The sequence below is a fragment of the Falco rusticolus genome, chromosome 8 (assembly GCF_015220075.1).
Source record: "Falco rusticolus isolate bFalRus1 chromosome 8, bFalRus1.pri, whole genome shotgun sequence".
NCBI lineage: Eukaryota > Metazoa > Chordata > Aves > Falconiformes > Falconidae > Falco > Falco rusticolus.
The window spans coordinates 15,781,983-15,803,799 of record NC_051194.1 but is presented as its reverse complement, the minus strand read 5'-3'; the positions used below and the strand labels follow the sequence as shown (position 1 = coordinate 15,803,799).

The 21,817-nt window shown below is 35.5% G+C and overlaps 1 long non-coding RNA gene across 1 annotated transcript; it reads left to right on the top strand.

Annotated features, from left to right (window-relative positions):
* Window positions 1-527: 527 nt before the first annotated feature.
* Window positions 528-17,743, top strand: LOC119152356. The gene is made up of 3 exons (XR_005105753.1): window positions 528-557; window positions 13,917-13,921; window positions 17,733-17,743. It is a non-coding gene; the product is annotated as an uncharacterized LOC119152356 (long non-coding RNA).
* Window positions 17,744-21,817: the final 4,074 nt, after the last annotated feature.

Sequence of the window (21,817 nt, the reverse complement as noted above, 5' to 3'; positions counted from 1 at the left end):
CCTTGATTTTTTAAAACCTAAAATAAAAGGGGCATAAAATGCTCCAGTGATAATGATTAAAATCCTACGAACAGTATGAAAAATAAAAATGTGTTTGTTAAAGTTATTTCACCAGCAGGTCTACTCTTATTTAATAGGTTACACAATTTCCTTTCATGAGATTGTATGATCTATCTGGATTCCTGAGACCAGTCCAGAACAACCTTGCCCCTTGGTTTCGATTAATGTATTTGTAAGGGCAGAATGTCCCTCTTTCTGTTGACAGCATGTCTCTATCTCATGTTGTATTGACATATTTCTCTGTTTTTTTATCAGAAAGCTTATTATTAAATATCTCCTCAAAATAAGATCCTGGGGCCTGGGGACTAAGAAGTTTCCAAAGTTCTTAAGTGGCTACAAATCTTTTCAATGGTTCTGCTTCTAGAAGGGGCTGCTGACTCAACCACAAATACACACCTGAATGCAACAAAATCTTTGGGTAATTTTTCATTTTGGGATGACACCTTCAACTCAGACTTATTTTCATCTAAAGTTTAATCATAAATCATGAAGCATCAGTAAGGAACCCATATTTCTTTTGATTCATTCCCTCAAGCTTCCCAAAGAGGAGAATATTTGTAAAAACAAATTTATTTCAGCTGCAGTTCAACATCAAGTATTATAACTGAACTAGACATCTTTAAAAATTCCAGAGGGCTAGCACTGCCTTTCTTCTTTTCCATTCTGTATTGCAATTGTATTTATTACTCACATAATGTATACTTGAATATGCACAGAATGTTTACAAGCAACAGAATTAATTTGTCCGTGGTGTGTGTCTGGTCAAAATAATTTTGTACTACAAGTAGTACTAGAATGGAGATATCAGGATGCTGATAAATGCATCTGGACACATTGTAAATGTGTTAAATAAGTTCCAGGATGGTATTTTGGGAAAAAAAAGATATTAAAAAATTAGCTCTGCAACTGGTCACAGTGTGACTGGAAGGATAGAGCTACATTTCCCAGAAAAGCTGCACACCACTCAAAAGCTTGAAATATTCAACTTATGGGTGTACAATGGGAAGCTATAATTTAAGTAAGATTCAAAGAGTGCTCCAACACGTGGCTTTATGGGATTTTCAATTATAACTAAAATAACTGAAGATGTAAACAGAGACAGAAATGACTGTACCATCAAACATCTGCTTCGTAATTATTTGAACAGCAGAATGCTTATGAATCTCCCATCTATTTATAGTCCTGGCATATACTTAAATCTCTCATTTTGTTTTTAGTCTACTGAGAAGGATACTGTTCAGTTAAAATATTATTCCCCATCCTGATATGTTGTGTTGACTCTATGAGATAATAGCCTGCTCTTTGAGACTCGGTTACATGCTGTTTAAAGTTGTGATTTTAAGAAATTATATAAGAAATCACATCTGGCAGTGATCTACATCGTTCATTACCTAAGATTTAACAGATTGGTATTGCACTACATGAACATCTTTTATCTTCTTGTTTGAAGATAAAATGGAGGCCGGGACTGTTGCTCCCAAACACCTCTAACAGTAACCTATATAAAGTTCCACATTGAAATGTATTTTAAAGTGAAAGCAGGTAGAGCAATTTTCCCTTCATAAATCATAAAATTAAAAAATAAATGAAGTTGGAAGTGACTAATTATTACAGCTCTTTATTATAATCAGCTTTAGTATAAAGAAATGTTATTACACACAGAGTTAACTCAAGTAACTAAGTCTGTCCAACAAATAAGGAAAAGATGAAATAAATTGAAAAAAATCATTGAAATTCAAATCCTTCCAATGAATTATTGGGACACTGAAAACACCCGAGATGGTCATAAAATGCATGGGCAGAAGACCACAACTTTCAAGGCAGCATTGTTCCACCAGATGGTTTTACAGTGGTTTAAGAAGAGATTCCTACCTTTTTATTTTTGAATGTGAGGCAAACCCTTCCCCTCTAACCTCATCCCTCTTTCCATAAAGTGTATACGTAAAATTTTCATTTAGCTTCTTTAGCAATCTTACATTTGGTTTGAATAGTACATTTTCATTTCATTCATCATTTAAAGACAGATAATCAGAAAGTCATTACATCGGCTGACACCAGGCCCTCCGCTCGATTGTATTGTAATTGAGCACTGCAGAGCGTGTGCCAGATCTAATGGATAATGAATATATTATGTCAGCAGAACCGCCTCGGCAAAGCTCCTGGGGAATCAGAGGGGGCTACTGCAGTGACATGTAGGGTCACAGATGTTGTGCTGATTTACTGATGGAGTGATTGTGTAATTAGGTAATCAATGGTGGGTAGAGGACTATATGTGGACGGCTTATTTTATACAAATAAAGACCATACGAGTACAAGGCTCCCATTCTGGACAATGTAAGGCTATTATTTGCTTTGGATTAATTATTTGTAAATTCTTGATGATTCATTCCAAAAGAGTGGAAGGCCAGCAGCAGAGGTCTGACTCCAATTCAACCAGCACAGTGACCTACTTTCACAAACTTTTTACAATATTACCTGTGTAATTTAGAAAGCTCAAATTTTCTACCTTGATTAAAATAAAATTCACCTTGCTTTGTGTTCCAGCTGTGCTTGCACTACAGCTCTTAACATTTTATGCAGAGGTAAAAAGCAGTCCTTGTGATAAAAATGTGAAACATCTCTAAGCATTTGCTCTACATTTACTCTGATCTCGCTAAAAGCATTTAGTAATATCTACTTTGTTCTCCTGAATGACAGTACATTTAAAAAAAGACAATGTGGAGGGAGAGGCTTCACATCCTAAAATACTGTAATAAACATTACGTATGTCTGTGCTAGCAAGGGTTGTTAATAGAAAAATGTGTTATTTTTTTAAAATTCAGATGATTGAACTCCTTACTGAACATGATGAATGATTCCTGATTCCTATTTCTGCCTTTTTCCTAATGTAGATTGACTGTATAACAGCAGTTCTTAAACCACACCTCTCTGGCTCCGTTTTAGTTGAAGACTGACACTTGGCTTCACACGCCACAGTCAGCAGAGGTCTGTATAATCCAAGCACTCTCCAAAGCAGGAATACACCTGTCTGGATCCCAGTCACGTTCATGACAGTGGCTTGGTTGGGTTTTTGGCATCCATAGGAACTTCCCTACGGTGCGTGTGACAAGTTCCAGCTGGGGTTTGGCATCTGTGAGGGTTGCCTCCCAGGAGTCCATGACAAGTTTGCAGTGACGTGGATCTTCAGGGAAAAGCATTATTTACTCATTACTCAAAAATATGGAGTAGGGATACAAAAGGTATGAACATACAAAGGCCAGCAAACATGGTTATCACTTGTACCAGGTTGTTTCACCCGCGGTGAAGAGAAGCAGATGGCTTCTGCTTCATTTTCTACCTCTCTCCCTTTGCCAAACTGTCAGCTTTTCACTGACACCCTGAGCAGTCATTTAGTCAGTTCATGCCGTTCCCCTATCTTTACTATGGACATGGGATCTTCTTTGATGCCAGACTTCAACCCTGGAAAGAATAATCCATTCTAGCCAGAGGGAATCCAAGTAGAGAGCATGGCTTAACAAAGCAAGACAAATGCGGGTTTTTTTCTTTTTTCTCTTCCCTACTACATTCCTTTAACATTTCTTTTTGGGCAACTCCATAGTAGGTAGACCACAATAAAGAAGCAAATGAAATGTGAGGCATGCTCATAACAAGTAATGCAGATTTTTCTCAGTTTACCACAATCGGAAATTTCATCAAGAATGATATAATTTCAGTTCTAACAGATGTGTTTCCCTGCACTCTCTTTGGAGGTATACAAACCTCTGGACTAGGCTGTAAATGTTTGGAATTATGCAGTGTTACATATCAAGTATTTCTATCCTATTTAAAGATGCATATATAGAGTATGCTGTGTCTACATCAACCTAAACTTCAGTATTACATGGTATAACACCTCCTTCCTCTCCCCCCACCTCCAGTCTTGTGCACCCTTCACTAGAAACTATATAGGTGAGTACCCAGAATAATAACAGACTATTACTTTTCCTTACAGTCTTCCATCTGTTTTCCCTCTTTTACACCTTACTATGAGATGAATACTCTACTCCTAAGACCCCCATGCTACAAATCCTTTACTGCTTTAGATTTCAGTAAGGAAGTATACAATATCTTGAAGATTTTTTACTTGGCCGTTGATTACTTTCCTTACTTAAGGCTTTACTGGTGAATTTTCCTCTTCTCAGCTCCTCCTTTAATAGAAAAGTATTCCCTCCTCCCAAATCATCTCTACATTTCACGAGTCCTGAGAAGTAGAAATTCTCTCTATTCCTACTTAGCAGGAATAGAGAGAGATTTGCTAAACCAGGTTTCCAATATAAGACAGCAATTCTTCAGTGCTTAACTGCGAAGAGCCTGGGCAATGCCTATAAAATGTGTATCTGCTGGGATTTTTTGACTCCAGAGAGCCATCAGCCCCAACCTATTTCTGGAAGTAGGACTATCCTTCTGTTATAAAGTAGTGACTAATGTAAATGAGTTTTGAACACTGACTCAACTAAGACATGCAAAATATCTTGGTGTCATTAAGGAAACCCTCTAAATCACATTGTTTTGGATTTATTTTTTTTTTTTTTTTTCATAGCATAGCCCAAACTGTCCCTTGCAAGGCCAGAACAAGCAAAATCTGTGTTTCCATGTATTGCACTGTAAAACTTAGCCTTTTTGCATATCAAAATACTTACCACTATTGTTTAACTCTGTTCTCAAGTAAGACTATTTTTCTCCATTATCAAATCTTGACAGAGATTCTACTATAATTTCAAAGGGAAAACTAAGGGAAAGCTTGTTTCAAACTAAACTTCCCATTTTTATTCACAAGCATGACTAGGAGATATCAACCATTTTAAAACTGAAAGCCCTTAAATCTCTTTAGGACTATCCAAGTATGGACAGCATAAAACAAAATTTTAAAGTCACCGTACACAAAGAGAATTTGCTGGCAAACACAGACCAATGTAAAGCTTTCCTTAGTATTCCAGGACATTCAGGCTCCAAGGAACTCTTCAGGCTACCCTCAAAAGAGGTAATACCATTATCAAAGGTAAGTAATGGTTTTTTAATGGTGTTTGGTAATGTTTCAGGGTATGCAATATAATAGACAAATCACTCCTAGAAGATACTAGGAAAGAAAAATGCATATTTATTTAAGTAAATAACTTCAATCAGGTTACTACCTCACAAAACTGCCTCCCTCAGGTACTTTACAAGTGATAAGGGTCATCTTTGAAATCAGAAGTTAACCACCTTATCTCTACAAATTTCCCACCAGCTCCATGAATCCTGTAGATCCGAATTTCTGCAGAATCTCAGGATTACTCTGGAGCCAGACCCCTCATCTTCATGAAATGGTGAGCAAGCTGATGCAAGCAAGACACATTCCTCTCTTCAAGAATCATCCAGACGTGTAATGAAAATAAAACCTTTCAGAAGACTTTTACCTTGGTGCACATAGAATAGTTTTTACTCACAAGGGTTATGCTATTTCGGACAAGTTCTTCAAAAACATGTTTTATTATCAGAGAGGAGAAGTGAAAGCATAATTTCCAAAGCTGATGATTAGGCAACCTCTAACACAAATCAGTAGGATGAGTAAGTTTTAAATATTTTTAAAAGCCATAGTAAAATGTCTTATATGGGCTATGTCAAAGTGATAGCAATTTTAAAGCTGAAATTTCATCTTTCCCTGCTTCAGCTTCCTTATGCAGGAAACCAGGATTTCTTTATCTTTGGAATTAGAATAACGTTATAATGAAATTTTGAAGAAGAGTTTTACTGATCTTTAACGTTTGCACAGTGTTTAGCCCTTTCAAAAGTGTATGAGAGCAAGAGGGTGAAAATTCTTCAAGATATAAAGGGATATGGCTGGAGCAAAGCATGCTCTGATGCTTTACAGAATCTAGAGGAAAGGCATCGAAAGATGTTCAGACATGCTAGAGAAGGAGGGGGTAAACAAAAGAAATGTATGGATGAAAGAGAGGAATCTTTCATAACAGTTCCTCAATTCTTCAACAAGAACAGGCAGGAGTCTTCGTACACTATAATCTTTCTAAAGCACAGAGAAGGAAGGAAGGAAACAAAAAAAGAAAAGACAAAAAAAGTAGAAAAAAAGAAAGAGAAATGAAACTGAGGTGGATGTGGATAGAATGAGTATAAAAATATTAACCCCAGCTATTATTATTTCTAGCAATATTTACTGTTTTTGAAGTATCTGGAACATCCAAAGCCTTAACTTAAAGGACTCTGAATGTTCTCAGCCAAATCTTTATTACTATGTTGCTTTGATTATTTGCAACTTCCATACCACTCAGTGTGGCTTTTAGGATGAAATCACTGACAGTATTTTTGCAAACATCTTAAAAAGTCAGGTTTAAATAGACTTTAACGAAGGACTCAAATGCTGAGCGGAAATAACTTGGAAGTATGATAAAACAGGATGCATAATATTAATTAAAGAATTGTACTAAAAAATGAAACAAAATATATTAAAATATTGCAAGCAAAATAAGATGTTTCAATATTGAAACTAAATGGAATTTAGGTGATTCAGATTAATTGTTCCCTTTCAAACTTCAACAGAATAATTACTCTCTATAAAACATTGATTTTTCAACAAAATAGTATTTTAAAAGAATTTTTTCCATGAAGATTCTTTGAGCTGATTATAATTAAAAAAATTCTTGTTCTTAAATACCTTTGTATAAATGCAGGGATTCTACACTTTTAATCATGCCCGATAGTCAATATAGATTTCTTTTTCTTTCCACAAAAATAAAAACCATTGCTCATTCTTAATTCTAGAGACCTTTTTATATGCAAAAGAGGACATGGCATTTAACTTCTGAAAGAAATACACATTCTTGCTAGGCTCTTCTAAGTTTTATTGGAAGTATTGATACTCAATGTGTTGAGGTTCACCTTCAGTTTCCATGGTTTCATAAGGGATTATTCCCGATATTGCAGTGTGTGCTGCTGTTTTATAGTAATTTGAAAGGGAATGACTGCTCAGTAGTTAATATGTAATGTCCTTAATTCCACTCTCATGTCACCACATGCTGCCATGCCATTCCAAGGCTTCTGGATTATCCTATGACTTCACTTGGCAGCTATTTACACTGTGCTGCCAATTCTGTAACACAGTGACTGTAATAACGCCACTTCAATTCTACCTTGTAGCTTCCTTGACACCATCTATTGTACCCCTTTAGTCCCTGTACAACAGAGGAAACTTACATAGCTCCAGAAAAAACATCCAAATCTAAGCCATTGCATAATTTATACATAAGGAAATGGTTTTTTGCTTTTCTGCCTCTGTTGTGTCAGAAATGAAAAATGGATTAATGTATCTCCTACTTCTGTCTGAACTTCATCTGGGAAAAAAAAAAAAAAAAAAAAAAAAAGAGGACATTCTTAATCCTGAAGGATTAATCAAAAGAGGGGAATAAATATTCCACATTTTCTCCCTCAGTTTAGTATCCCTTCTAAGCAACAGCATGCATCTTACATATAAAGCCTTTCCTTCGACTCATATACCCTAAAGAGTTTTGTCCTTGCCAGTGAGGAAGAATATACGTTACGACAAAGTGTGAGATAGAGATTATTTTTAATGGAATTTTTCATTGCTAAGGAAGTAATGATATAGCAGCCTCACAGCACAATGTCTTATTCTAGAGATGAACTGTCATTTCATTCTTGTCATTCAAACAGCAAACTTTCCTTCCTTTCTCTATAAAACCAAACATTCAGCGTTCTCATCATTTGAGAACTATAGCATTACCAAAGAGGCCTAAGACAACATTATTGCATGCCACAAATCAGTCTTGCAAGTTCAAATGATGAAATGCAAAATGTCAAACATACACTTTTCCTTGTCAAACTGATATTCTTCTACTGTATATTTAATGTACAACTTATATAACTTCCATCAACTTGCTGGATATCTTGACGGCAAAAAGGCAGTTACTGTTAGACATTTTTTAAAGGCCAAAGAAAGAAATTTTTGAAAAATTTCAAATCCTTCTGGTGTAGACTTTGAGAAACAAGCCACCCCACAAAAATGTCCACAATGTCTACCTTCTGTAGGGTTTACAGTTGTTTTGGGTTTAACATAATTTTTCTGAATTTCTGAACATTTTCTCTAAGCAATCTGAGAATGCTCTTATCTTTGCACATTCAAACTCTTGCGAAATTCTTGATAGGGGTGACAAGTATTTCATAGAGCTGAAGCATAATGGGGGTCATTAACTCATGTAACCCAATGCTCCACCTCAACTGCACTGTGGATTTCATGTATTATTTCCATTAAACTGTTATATAGTAAACATAAACAACAAATTCATTATCATCAGAGGTTTTCAACCCAGATTTCTAATAAAAATATGTTTATACAGAACACTACAGAGACATAAATATAATGAATATTAAATCATTTGCAGAATCTTTGCAGTGAGAATCTACTGTTACTTTTGAGTCCCAAGGAAGCCAAAGCAATTAGGAACACCTCTGATTTAAGTGGGTACAGACCCATACACTTGAAGTTAAGACTGACCATAATCACTTTGCTGAGTTAAAACATATGAATAAAAATGCATGTATACGTTGAAAATATTTACAATGCGACCTCAAACAAGCCTCTGCTCCTAAGGCTCCTATATTAACTGTACCAGAAAGACCATTTGCTGAAAATTATCTATTTAACTTTTTTTTTTTTTGGTATGAGAAGACACAAATGCTTGCTGTTTTCTTCATTTCTGTCTTAGAAAATGTGGTGAGTACTTAAGGAAAGATATTTTTCCTCTCTAGCCTCCATTAGAATATACATGCTAGATTTGTGCTTTATTTCTTTCTTAATTTCTCTTTTACATGGTGGTCTAAAAGCATTTCACAGGTGTTTGCTGGAACTCATTAGACTATTTGGAACTCCTTCATGCTCTCTAAAAGGCAATTAAAATGTGTCTGCAAATTACCTCATGTGGTCTGAAGCACAGCTGCCTCTCATCCCCCTGTTACTACGCGGTGTGTCCAAACAGAATAGAAAAGCTGCTTTGATACCTGCAGTTTACAAAGGCAAATCATGCCTTCATGAGTGACAAAAATCCTCTGCATGCTTCTTAAGTCTTCAATGCAATTGCCTTTGTTGCCATCAGAAAAAAAAAAAAGTAGAAGAAAAAGTTGATAACAAGTCAAGAGACACAACTAGTTAATTAAATAGATAATACAGGCAATGGGAAACCAGCAAGTACTCAAGTAATTCAAAGAGCAATTGCTGCATACTTAGTAACCTACATATGTGCCGGTAAAGCATCCGTGATTCCAAATGGATATGATGCATGGGGTAGTACTTTTATTCCTTGCTTCTACTTTAAAAGGGAAGGGTAAAAAAAATTTCCATTATCTGATCAGGTGTGCCTACAGAACTTACTATCATCTGACAATTATAAACTCACTTTGAGTTTCTATTTTAGTTACTTTTCAGAGGGATTAAATTTGCTAAAATAAAGAAATTTTTTGCTTCTCTCTCAATCCTTACTGAACTGCCCACTTCTTTGGAAATTCTGCCAAAGACTAAATGAAAGAATCTTAAACCTTTTTTGTTTCAGAATTGTTTTCAATTTTTAAAATGAGTGATTTATGACACTGAGCATTTATATTTTCCCATCAGGCACTGACAATTAAAGCAAAACTCAACAAGGTGTTTAGTAACTTGCTTTGCTATGTGCATTTGGCAGTTCCAGAGCAGCATGGTGTTAAGTCAAAACCAGAAAGGTTCAGCTCCACATCTTTTTTTCTGGTCAGCTACAGAAAGGAAAAGGCATGCCTGGCCTTTTTTGTATTCTGGGGGTAATGCAGAGTCCAGAACAGTTTGCAGGCCCTTAAGTCCCATTCTCATACCTGCCTTCTGTTCCAAAATCACTGCCATGAGTGGCAGCTAGAAGAGCTTCAAATCCTTTAACCTTCCTTCTATCTTCAGCAGCCTTCACATCAAGTGTGCTTTGAGCTGTAAGGACTGCCGTGGCCCCTTTCCAGCTGATCCCTCGTCCCCCAGTATTTTCCCACTTTTTCTCCCCCACTCAGCTGTGATCTCCATTGAAGCCTCTGTAGTCACAATGGTCCATGAATCCAGCTACAAGAATACTGAACAACACACCTGCTTTTATTCCAAACTAATTTCCATCTCTCCCATTTCTCAGCTTAGCCCCTCTCCTTCCTTTCATTCTTCTCTTAGTCTTTAATACACATTCCCTTCCTGCTACTTTCTTCCAGTAAGCCATAAAAGATGAATAACTAATTATGATGAATTTTAAACAAAGCTATGTCTAGTAGTTATGAAACAACAATGCTTAATGGGAAATTTTACACACACGTCAATTAAATTGTGGACTCAATAAGACTCTTGCAAAAGTAGCAGCTGGGGGTCTGAAGGCAACCCTAAATATACTCTACTGTTTAAAGTGCAGTCACATACTCAGTAACAGTGAGTGCAGTTCTTAGTTTAAAACATGCAGAGGAGATTTGCAGATTACAGCAAGATCCATCTGAAGATACAGAAGAATAAAGTGTAGTCTACAATGTAATATACATAGTAATTACACAAAACAGCAAAAATCTTGAGGTGTGATCCCACAAACTTTTATGCGAATCTTTTCTATTAGATTCAGTAGGACTATGTACTTAAATAAGGAAAAAAAACCAACTCCAAATGTATTTCTGGACCCCAAGTCTTTATAGCACAATTATAGCACAACTGCAAACAAACAGCACATTCTTCTCAAAATAGCCTGAGGGATAACCTTGTCTTTGCTGGGAATACAAAGTTATTAGCTTTGTGAGAGTCTTACAAGACATCAAAGTAATTGTTTTGGTTACTGATTTCACATCTGTTTTCAATGACCAGAAAAAGAACTTATTATCACATAACACTCAACCATCAGCTTTACACAATGAAACTCCTAATAAGCTAAATAATGTACTTGTTTAAACATTCCTAGAGATACTTTCTTCTGAATTCCTACAGCACCTTGTCAAATTTATATCCATCTTAGCTGTTTAATAAATGTATAGCAGTGGCTTAGGATGTGATTATGTGAGGCAGTTATCATACCTTTACAAAGCTTTCAGAATCAGAAGAAAAATAAAATGTTGTATTCCAGTTTTAGAAGGCTGAATGCTTCTTCCCAGTATAAGAAAAGAATTAAAGCTTTACCAATAGATAAAGAAATTATTTTCCTACATGAAAACTGATTACAGAGACATTCCCAAATCTTTGGAAGACAGCTAGTGAAAGCTCTGTTAAAAGAGAAGTATTCTGAACCATCCAAATCTCCTTCTGTGTTTAGCTGGTAGCACAGTCAGACCCAGGCCAAGACAGACAGACACACACTGTTAATGACAAGAACTAAACAAATTTGTAATTTTGTAAATAAAATACACCCAAAATAAAACCAATGAATTAGTGATATGATGTTCAGAGTAATTATACCCTTCAGAACCACAGAAAATTTGGGCTGTCATCTTGTAAACTCTTATATAACTTACTCTAGTGGTGATGCCAGTGATAGCTCTGCATTTCCTTGCTTTGCATGCAGTTTAACATCCTATCATTACACTAAAAGGAATTTTTTAATGTAATGGTAACATATGTTGTGTCATACAACACTTAATATGGCACATTTAGTACTGCCAGTACTCAAAATCTTGTACTTCTTATACCTGTAGCAAAGCCATGTAGAAGGTTTTCTAAGTAAATCTTGAAGTTCTCTACCTATGACTCATTTAATTATCAGCTCCATTTGTAAAAGGATGATTCATTTAAATGTCTTGCAGGATCTATTTCTCAATAAAGCAAAATTTCCATTTACTTTAGAAACTAAAGATAACATGGACAAGAATTCAGGAAAATGGTGTAGATTTTCCTTCAAATTTGTTTTGCTACGATTTTCAGCATCATACTGTGTACATCGTCTTAGATTTGAAGGGAATGTGAATAAGAAAATAATATTTGTAATGTTCATACTGAGTAAGAATAAAAAAAGTCATGACTTCATCATGTTCATACCTGTCTAGTTACTATTTTAACTTTACCTACTTTTGAGAGTCAGTTTCCACTAGTCTTCTCATCTGAATTGAACTTTTTGGGAAGTGTGCCAGCTTTTATGTGTTTGTGTAGTAGCTGGGATAGTTGGAGGAACTGTGGCTCCTATGTACCACAAACTCCAGTGAGGCTACTCACCTGCTTTCAATTATGTATTAAGTATGTGCTGAATCATGTTAAAAAGATCTTTTTCTTCATGTTGAATTAAATAACATTTATTCCTCTTCATCCTACAGATGTATCATTTTCATTTCACCAGAGACCATTCCACATATCTCAGCTACTGTTACTGGTATATTCTCCCCCACCCCCTAAAACTGACACCACTTGCCAAGCTGATTGACATAACTTAAATAACCTTAACAAATACGAATTTATAGTGGAAATACTGACTTACACATAAGAATTTCAGGTTAAGAAACACCCCCCTACCTGATTGCTTCTCCTATGGAGTTCTTTTTTGGTATAAAAAGAGTATATAAACCAAATGTCTGCCACCAATTTTGTACTTTTACAAGCACTAACATTTTAACAGCAGAAATGTTAAATATCAAAGTAATAGATGAGCATTCCACTAGAAGGCAATTTCACTAAATACCACAGGTATTAATCTTTCTGAATCTTAATTATAGCCTTTTGACATATTATCCTTATCTGACCTTTCCTCCAGAACTGCATGAATACATGTGAGATAGGTAGGCAAACTCAGGTACGGTTGCTAGCAGGCACACATCAGTTTGATGTAAGGAATGAATGGATGTATCCTGGGCTAGATCAAAAGCAGCATGGCCAGTAGGTCAAGGGAGGTGATTCTCACCCTTTACTCAGCTGTGGTGAGACCCTACATGGAGTACTCATTCAGCTCTGGGGCCCCAACACAAGAAGGACATGGACCTGTTGGAGCAAGTCCAGAGGAGGCCAGGAGGATGCTCAGAGGGCTGCAGCACCTCTCCTGTGCAGACAGGCTGAGAGAGTTGGGGTTGTTCAGCCTGGAGAAGAGAAGGCTCCAGGGAGACCTTACAGCGGCCTGCCAGTGCCTGAAGGGGCTACAAGGAAGCTGGAGAGGGGCTTTGTACAAGGGCCTGTAGGGACAGGACAAGGTGAATGGCTTTAAACTGAAAGAGGGGAGATTTAGATTAGATATTAGGAAGAAATTCCTCACTGTGAGGGCGGTGAGGAACAGGCTGCCCAGAGCAGCTGTGGATGCCCCATCCCTGGGATGCTCAAGGCCAGGCTGGATGGGGCTCCGGGCAGCCTGGTCTAGTGGAAGGTGTCCCTGCCCCTGGCAGGGAGGTGAAACTAGATCATCTTTTAAGGTCCCTTCTATCCCAAAGCATTCTGTGGTTCTATGACATAAATGTGCAGCTCATATGCTGTGCAGGAAGCCATTAAGCCACTATTTTCTGAAATTTAAGTTCTAGCTTTTGTTCCAGGATTTTCTATCAGCTTACCTTTTCTGGCTTTAGTCATGCTTCAGAACGTAAAGTTTTAATGAATTACTAAGAGTGCAGAACTGTAAGATATTGCTGAAGAACTAAGCTTTTTGAATTAGTACCATCCGAGCAACATTTTAAAACAATTAGTAATGGCAGTCCTTAATCGAAGAAACTGAATTTCAGTTGAGAATAGTAAGGGTTGGCAGCTCCAAGATTAAAAAAGTAATGATTCTGCCATTAAGTCACACCTAAACCGGTCAATACTGAAAAGTATCCAGATTTTATTAGATCAACGGAATAAGAAGAAGTGGGTAACTTGGGCATATAAGATTTAGGAAATGTTGTGTGAGAAGTATAATGTAGTGATGATGCACAGCAGAGCCAACCCTACTCTGACCTTAAGCAAGTTATTTCATCTTCCTTGGTCACAGTTTTTTCATTCACATAGATAATTGAGTTATTATCATTTATTATTATGCACTTTTGCCTGATGCTCACATTGTTCGTTATGGCATTTAAAAACTTAGGGCAACTTTTTCTTACATATTATACAATTTGATTCTTGAAGTGAAGTTTTGCATTATAAATACTCAGCTGGAAGAATCTGCAGCACTAAACTTTGTGCACCTTGTGTAAGTACTTGCTTGTACCTCTAATGGCCTTTCACCAGAAACCCACAATCTCTAAGATCCTGTCTGAAGTACCTGGAAGCAGAGCGACACATTATAAAATGAACAAAATTGTTACAATACTGTATTAAACCTGAAAGTTAAATACAAATAGTTTCTTTAAACTAGCCATCATTAGAAGTAATGCAGAGACAATTTTTTGAGCCAAAATGTTGCTGACTCATTCTGAGAGTTCTAGTTGATTTTTTTAGTGTTTTAACTTTTTAATTAACTTGTCAGCAATTTTGCAGATGTATAATCATTTCATATATATCATTAAGCTGAACATAGCCTTAAGATGAATACTTATGAATTTATCTGTATAATTCTACTTCAAAAATACTGTATCAATCAATTAAAATAGAAATACACTAATTGAAACACAAACATATTTCCAGAAGCAAAGATTTCCTGTAAACTGTAGTTCTCCTCATTGTTTACTATTTATATTTTTAATTGGAAATTAACATAAAGACATAAAGTAAGAAATGACCAACAACTTCTGAGCTGTTACTATATAAAAGCAATTTATCTTTAATAGCATCATACATAAACTGGAGTTTTGCTTTATCATAGATAAATATAATTATTAATCTGTGACAAATCCTTCAACAATCCCTGTTTCCTGAGTAGAAACCAAGTGAATGAATAATTTTTGATAAATATTTACTCTGCATATCTGCACTGATTTATTTTTTTATTAATTTTCTGTTTAAATTTGTATTGCACTAGCAATTGACATTTTTGCTGGTGTTTTGTCAATTTAAAAAGGTTAAATGATTATTGCCTCTGACTAAGTGGCAGGATAAGTGTCCTTGAAATCTGTGACAGTTCGATTTGGGCTGTTGTTCCAATTTGTTGTATTCTTCATTTCCTCTCATGTTTCACAGGTAAAGTGATTTTCATAGTTTATATCCATGCATACAAGAGAACTAAGCAGAGAACTCCAAACTCTGCCTGTCTGCAAATCCTGAACAGCTTTAATACTAGAATATAAAATTGTATCCCTAAAATCACTAAAGTATTCATAAATGGCATCTTTTTCAGGATTAAACCCATTGGATTACATGTAATCAGTCCATATGGTGGTCCAGTCTTTTTTTCTGAGAAACGTATGTTTAACCTCTTAATAATGCATTTCTGGGAATGGAGGTTGCTCTGAAAATTTCAAGTGTCCAAACCTGAACTTTCACATTTGTGAGAAAGGAGAGAAATAGACAGCAACCAGGAGACTGTTTTGCACACATACGTGGGAATTATAGGGGGGAAGCGTACTAAAGGATAGTCTATTTCTTTAACTTTAATTAAGGTGCTAGTGAAAGGTAAATTTGTGAAATTGTCTCCCCTACTATTAACACCAAATGCATGCATATGTAATTATAAATGTAATTATGTTACTTACCATAATTAATTTAATGTGAATTGTGTCTGTAAAATTTGGGTTTTATTGATTGTGAAGGTAAGAGGAGATTTTAAAACTGATGTAGAGCAACACTTTTTACTGCTCAATGGATTAACTCTCTTATATTACTGGTCTTACCCAGAGGTACTGTACCTACCGGATTAGGACTTCAGATACTGCTAGGATACAAAAGCTCTTTACAGTAAAATCCAAGACTAGTAATTATTATCCAAGTCTTTCAATGATTTTTTTGATGTTTGGGTTGAGCTTTCTGCAAGAAGGTTAAAAAAGAGAGAGAAAAAAAAATAAAAATATTTTTAGTTTATATAAGAGTCTTCAATGTCTCATCTATTGATTTTCTTCAGATCTTTAAATTCACAGTGTGACTTATATTCCATGAAATAGGGTCATTGACATCTGAAAACGTACTACAAAAAATATACACTTCATATCCCATGGACTGAAACACATAATTGTCTAATGAAAAGGTTATCCAGTGTGTTAAATCCATCACTTACAGAATTTTTTTCTTGCCTCTAAGTGAGCAGATTTCACTGCATTTTAAGAGTGAAAAAGCTTCATGGTGACTGAAAAAAAGTCTGTGGGCACTTTAATGTCTGACCATGAACACAGAGAGTGCCTTCGTTCTAATTTTTTTTTAATGTAAGATTTTATACAGTGATATCCCTAAACTGACCACCCCAATAACACACTCTCTGGCCTGTAAATTTGTATTTCTTGTCCTACTGCCTTTCCCATTTCCCAAAATGGGAAATAAAGGTCTAAGATTTAAAGGAAACCTTGAATTAAATACCAATGAACAAAAGCAGTCAAAAACGGTCAGCCAGCTGTTTTAGAACATGGTAGTGACTTTATAAAGTGCAATCTCTAACACAGTTCTTTTTGTTAATCTTATTTATTTCCCCTCTATAAAATATTTTGAGTGCATTTTCAATCTTATTGATGCACGTGAAATCTGTGATTCTGAGTCATCAAATGATCTCTAGAGCAGAGGCTTTAAGAAAAACATGGTGTAATGTATGACTAACTTTTCTCTTGCCAGTTGTATTGTTACTGCAAAGTAAAGATTTGTTTTTTAATCTGACAAAATTACAAATTAAATAAAAAAATATTAAAGGCATTCTGTAAACTGTTTAAATAACCGGATTATATTTTAAAGTCATTAACAATTGTATATGTATTTAACTTTTTATTATTCCCAATGAAGGCAATTAAATTACTAACATTAATCACACCTATATTTATCAGATTAGACTTTAAATTTCCATTTTTGGAGCAAACTAATTACTGGAAGAGTTTTTTATACTTCCAAGAAATCTTAACATTTCCTTATTTACATTAATTATAAATGAACAATTAATAGTCTATTTACAGTAACTTTTGATGGAAGAATGATATTTCAGGTTCTTTATAAGGGTTATCAAAGCTGTGCAGAAGAATTTCTTTGGTTTGCTTTTTATGCTATAGGTGATCTCAAACTGTGCATTGCAGAATTCATTCATGGAGGGCAATAACCTTGTAACCACACCACTCCCTCACTTTCATGTTAAAGGAGACCTCAACGTCGCCTCTTCCAAGACATGTGAGTGAATAATTGATTTAGAGGCATGACAGAAAAGAAGAAAACTCCACAATAGGTATTAAAAGTCAGAATTAAAAAAAAAAAAAAGATATCACGTATATTTAATCCATTCAAGTCTTGCAGAAACAGAACAAATATATTTTAAAGGCTTTCTTTAAAAAGATCATTTTTAGCAAAACACTCATCAGTATGTTCTATAAGAAATTGTCAAAGTATCTTATGCAGAGTAGTTTAATTTTATCTTTTTCATGAAAGATGGCAATTTTTGGTTCTTCACTGTGAGTAAAATGAGATTCCTACAGAAAAAAATGATGCAGTGCAGAGTTTACATTCCTATTTGCTCCCTGACGGAAACTACCGTAACTTTTGGTTACAAAGAAAACAAAAAGCACCCCTTAAGAAAGAGAGAAATATGGATATCAAAATCCCTTAGTAATAGTCTTCCAGCATCCTGAGTTTTAAGTCAGTCGGTATTTAGAAACAGATAGAGAATAGTTTCAATGACTTATCAATTCTATCACAGCTTAACACAGTTTTTGCTCTACTTTTAAGGATTATTTAAAATTTAATTGGGGTGAAAAGTTGAGATACCTAACAGAAGCAAAACTGTATTTTTTTTCCTTAAAATATTCAGGCTAAGCCAATGTCTTCTTATCAGTTTCAGAGGATGGAAAGATTGTCCCTGCACTTCTCAGGAGTACCAGTGAAACTGCCTGCAAATAGTCGCCCCTATTAAGCATTATGAGGCAAAATACAAACAGATAAACCCAACGGCCATCCCAAACACCTTTTTACAAGTTGCCAGACTTTCCAAAGCCTTATGATCACCACGAAGGCCATCCAGCTAAGGAACCACATTCGGGATTGCCTCAGTCCTGGAATCTCTTTTCCACTTATTTCAAAATTCAGCTTTCTTCTTTGAGATTTACTACTTTAGAGCTCTCGTTTTTTGTGGCCTGAGAGATAAACTACAGTTGCTAAAATTACCATTCTAGTACCAACTTCAATATAGACTGTTGCTCCTGATACAATTTTTCACTTGTAAGGCTCTGATTTAAAAAAAAGGAACGAGGCTGCTTTATGCAAAGGCAAACCAACCTCACTGGGACTGTTCACATGTCTGGATTTAGTCGTGTTTGTACCTCTTGCTGAACATGGCCCCTGAAACCTGACTGTCAGACTCCAGAAGTCTTTGGAACATTTTTTAGTGATTTTAACTGATTTTGGATCATGCCTCTATAGACCAGCTGATAGTATCTTAATTCTATACCCCATATATATGTTTGTTCATCTGTGTCTTTCAAAGCTTTCACTGAAGAACTTTCTACTGTCCTATGTCTGAGGAAATGAGTAGAGTCAGTTCAAGGGAATGGATATTAGAACACAAAAAAAATGGTATTTTCTCTAAAGATGACAGAGTTTAACTGTTGTCAGTTAATCTATAAAGATTAATTTATGCAACAATACTTTACCAAGAACACTCTGCAGGATCAAATTCTGATCTCTGTAAATAAATACAATCATTCTGTAAAAAGGAGTTAGAATCAGACTTTTTATGGGTTCCCTGGACTCTTGTTCTATAAAAGAAAGGAAGACCCAGAGTTCTTTTAAGAGTAACGATATTTTTGGAATTAAGACAAAAATTAACCTTTTCCTGGTTTTGGTTTAGATTATGTAAAGGGCTTATCGGAAACCACAACAAAGTTAAATGAAACCAAGTTTAAATTAATGAAATTTATACTGGTTTCAGGGCAGTAATTATCGTGCTTCCCCTGTACTGGCAGATGGGCACTTTTGTTGATGCACATGTTGGAAGGAAGCGTGTCCCACCCAGCTCACACACAGGGTTTTCTGAACACTCGGTGAGCAAACTCTCCTCTGAGGCTGCTTTTGTTTGAGGGCAATGAGCTCTTTCTGCCTGCAAGCAAGTGAGCTTCAAGTACCGTTATAACCAGGTACAAAGAAGTCAAGGGATGACTGGTTTTATTGATGGGACAATGGGAAATGTCCTTTACCAGTTTTAGGTAGCAATACATGACATTATTGATAGTGTTCAGAGTAACACTTGTAGAAATGCACAGCAGGAATTTATTAAAATTGGATTAATCAGTGAATAAGAATTCATGATGTTTAAGGCAAAAGCAGCCACGGCACTCTGAGTAACAGCTTTAAGTGCATGATTAGCTAAGGGGATTCAACACTTAATAGTCAAAATAAATTACTATAATTATTTTATTACCTATGCTAACTGATTTCATTGTTTTTATTGAAATAACAGCTTCTTAAAGAATAGAATGTTGCTTCAAAGAATCCCATCTGCAAGCTTCTGTGCTTCTCTTTTGACCATCAAAACCAACAACAAAAATAGCTGTCATTATTTATACTCTTAATAACTAAGCTACAGCATGTTTAGAAATACATTCCAGATTTGCTTGTGTACCTGGATTTGAATATGAAGTTTTCTAGCCACTTGAGGGTTTTAGGTGGAATTAAAATAAATCTGTAAAGCACTTATTAAAATAAACATGAATATTTATGGAGAACAATGGAAGGCTTTAAATAGATTTTTAATAAATAAGTGTATGATTAGTTGAAGAGTAGGAGAAATCTTTTAATCTGACCTTAGAAGAATCCTTTCAAAAGCTGTATACTTCTGCCTTTGCTCTCTCTGTGAAGTGTTAAAAATGTATACTTTATGCCAGAATGATTTTCAAAGAACCTTACTGAAACATATAGTGATTTTTTATGGAGTTCATCTACATCACTTTTAAGATCCTACTGAGGTCTAACTTTGAACTAGTTTGTGTTCATGTCAGCCTGTATTGCTGTTCAATACCTGCTGCACCTTCCTTTTTCCTACTTTCCCCCCTCTGCAGGCTCCCATCTTACATCCTGCTAAAATTTCAAACCTTCCAGAAAAGCTCCAGTTAGCTGCTAGGAACTACAGATCAAACTCAGTTTCATCATCTTTTGCACCCTTGGAAAATTAGTAGCATATACAAGAAGGAATACTGACGGCTTAATTTGCAGGCAGCATTTTAGTGATATGCCCTGCTACAGCTGGATCCTTAAGAAACGTGCACCTTCCTTGTCTGTAGTGTTAACCAGCTAGAAGTGTGCTGCTGGAAGGCTCTATTACAGCAAGGAGAAGAGAGCTGAAGTTCTCTATGTTATACAAAACAGAGCCAAATTATTCTGGGATTGAATCCAGTAGTAAAACTGCCCATGCTAAGGACACTGATCAACAGCATATTCGGACTGACCAGCCTACCTCTCCCTGCTTTCTAATGCCTTAACAAATGCCTCATTCTCCTGCACAGTCGGGGAAATTAATTACCATTGTAAATTTTGTTGACGTTTTGGGGTTTTTTTTTGTATTATATAATACACTAGTACCATACACATAACTGACCACTGAGATTTTCACATTTGTTACTAGTGGGGCTTCAGTAAAATTTTGGGCTTAACAGACATTACCCTGAATAAACCAAACAACTACCTATGGCACAGCTCATCATCACTTTGTCACAAGAGCTGGGACTTTAAATTAAAACGAGAGATGGAGACTCGCAGAGTCACAAGAGTAGCACAACAACAGAAATAGATGTCATTAATAATACTCTTAATAACTGTGCTACAGCATTTTAGAAATATATTCCAGATTTTCCAGTATACCTGGACATGAATATGGAGTTTTCCAGCCATTGGAGTGGTTGAGGTGTAATTAAAATAATTTCCAGTCTTGATTTTACACAAAAGGCCCATTCAGCCACAATGTTTCTATTGGTGAGATCAAATGTGAGTCTCAGCCCACCTTATGGAAATTGTCTGATGCCCTTAACAAAAATTATTGAGTTTAGAATCTAGCCTAAACTTTTGAGACACAGTTCTCAATGTGCTGATAAGGCTTCAACATGGTATCACAAGCCCGATGAAGTGATTGTAAAAATCAGTACATGACTCTATCCTGTTTGTAGAACCAAAAGAAAACAGGTTGATGAACTTTCAGCTAGCGTGCAAAATATTGGAAAATTTCCTCATATTGTTTATTAGTGGTACCAGTGACCCTTTAAATTGCCAAAAAAGGCTTAGCATGATACCATTTCTTTGTTTTGGTCTGGGGTTTTTTTGTTGTCTTTTTCAAGGAAAAAAAAAAGTATTGAAAGGAAAAGGAAAATAATGCATGCAAAAAACTTTCTAAAATTAAATGACATTGTCATTTGCCATCAACTCTGGCAAAACAGCTGGCAATGCTGTTAAAAAAACCTGATGTCAATTAAATAAGAACTGGCATTAATGAAGACAACTTAAAATTTAAACCTTCAAAATCAGGCATTAAATATATTATGGCTTCTCGGTATCATTAAATCATATTCACGGTGTGTATCTCCTGACATTTTCAAAGTTAATATTTGGATATCTAACACTGATAAGAATAATATAATCCTCACAGGGTTCTGAAAAAATAGTGTTTGCATCAGTAGTCACGTCATAACTGAGCACGGAATAGTATGAAGAAAATTGGTTAAATGCTGTTTGGAATACCAAACATTTTTTACATTG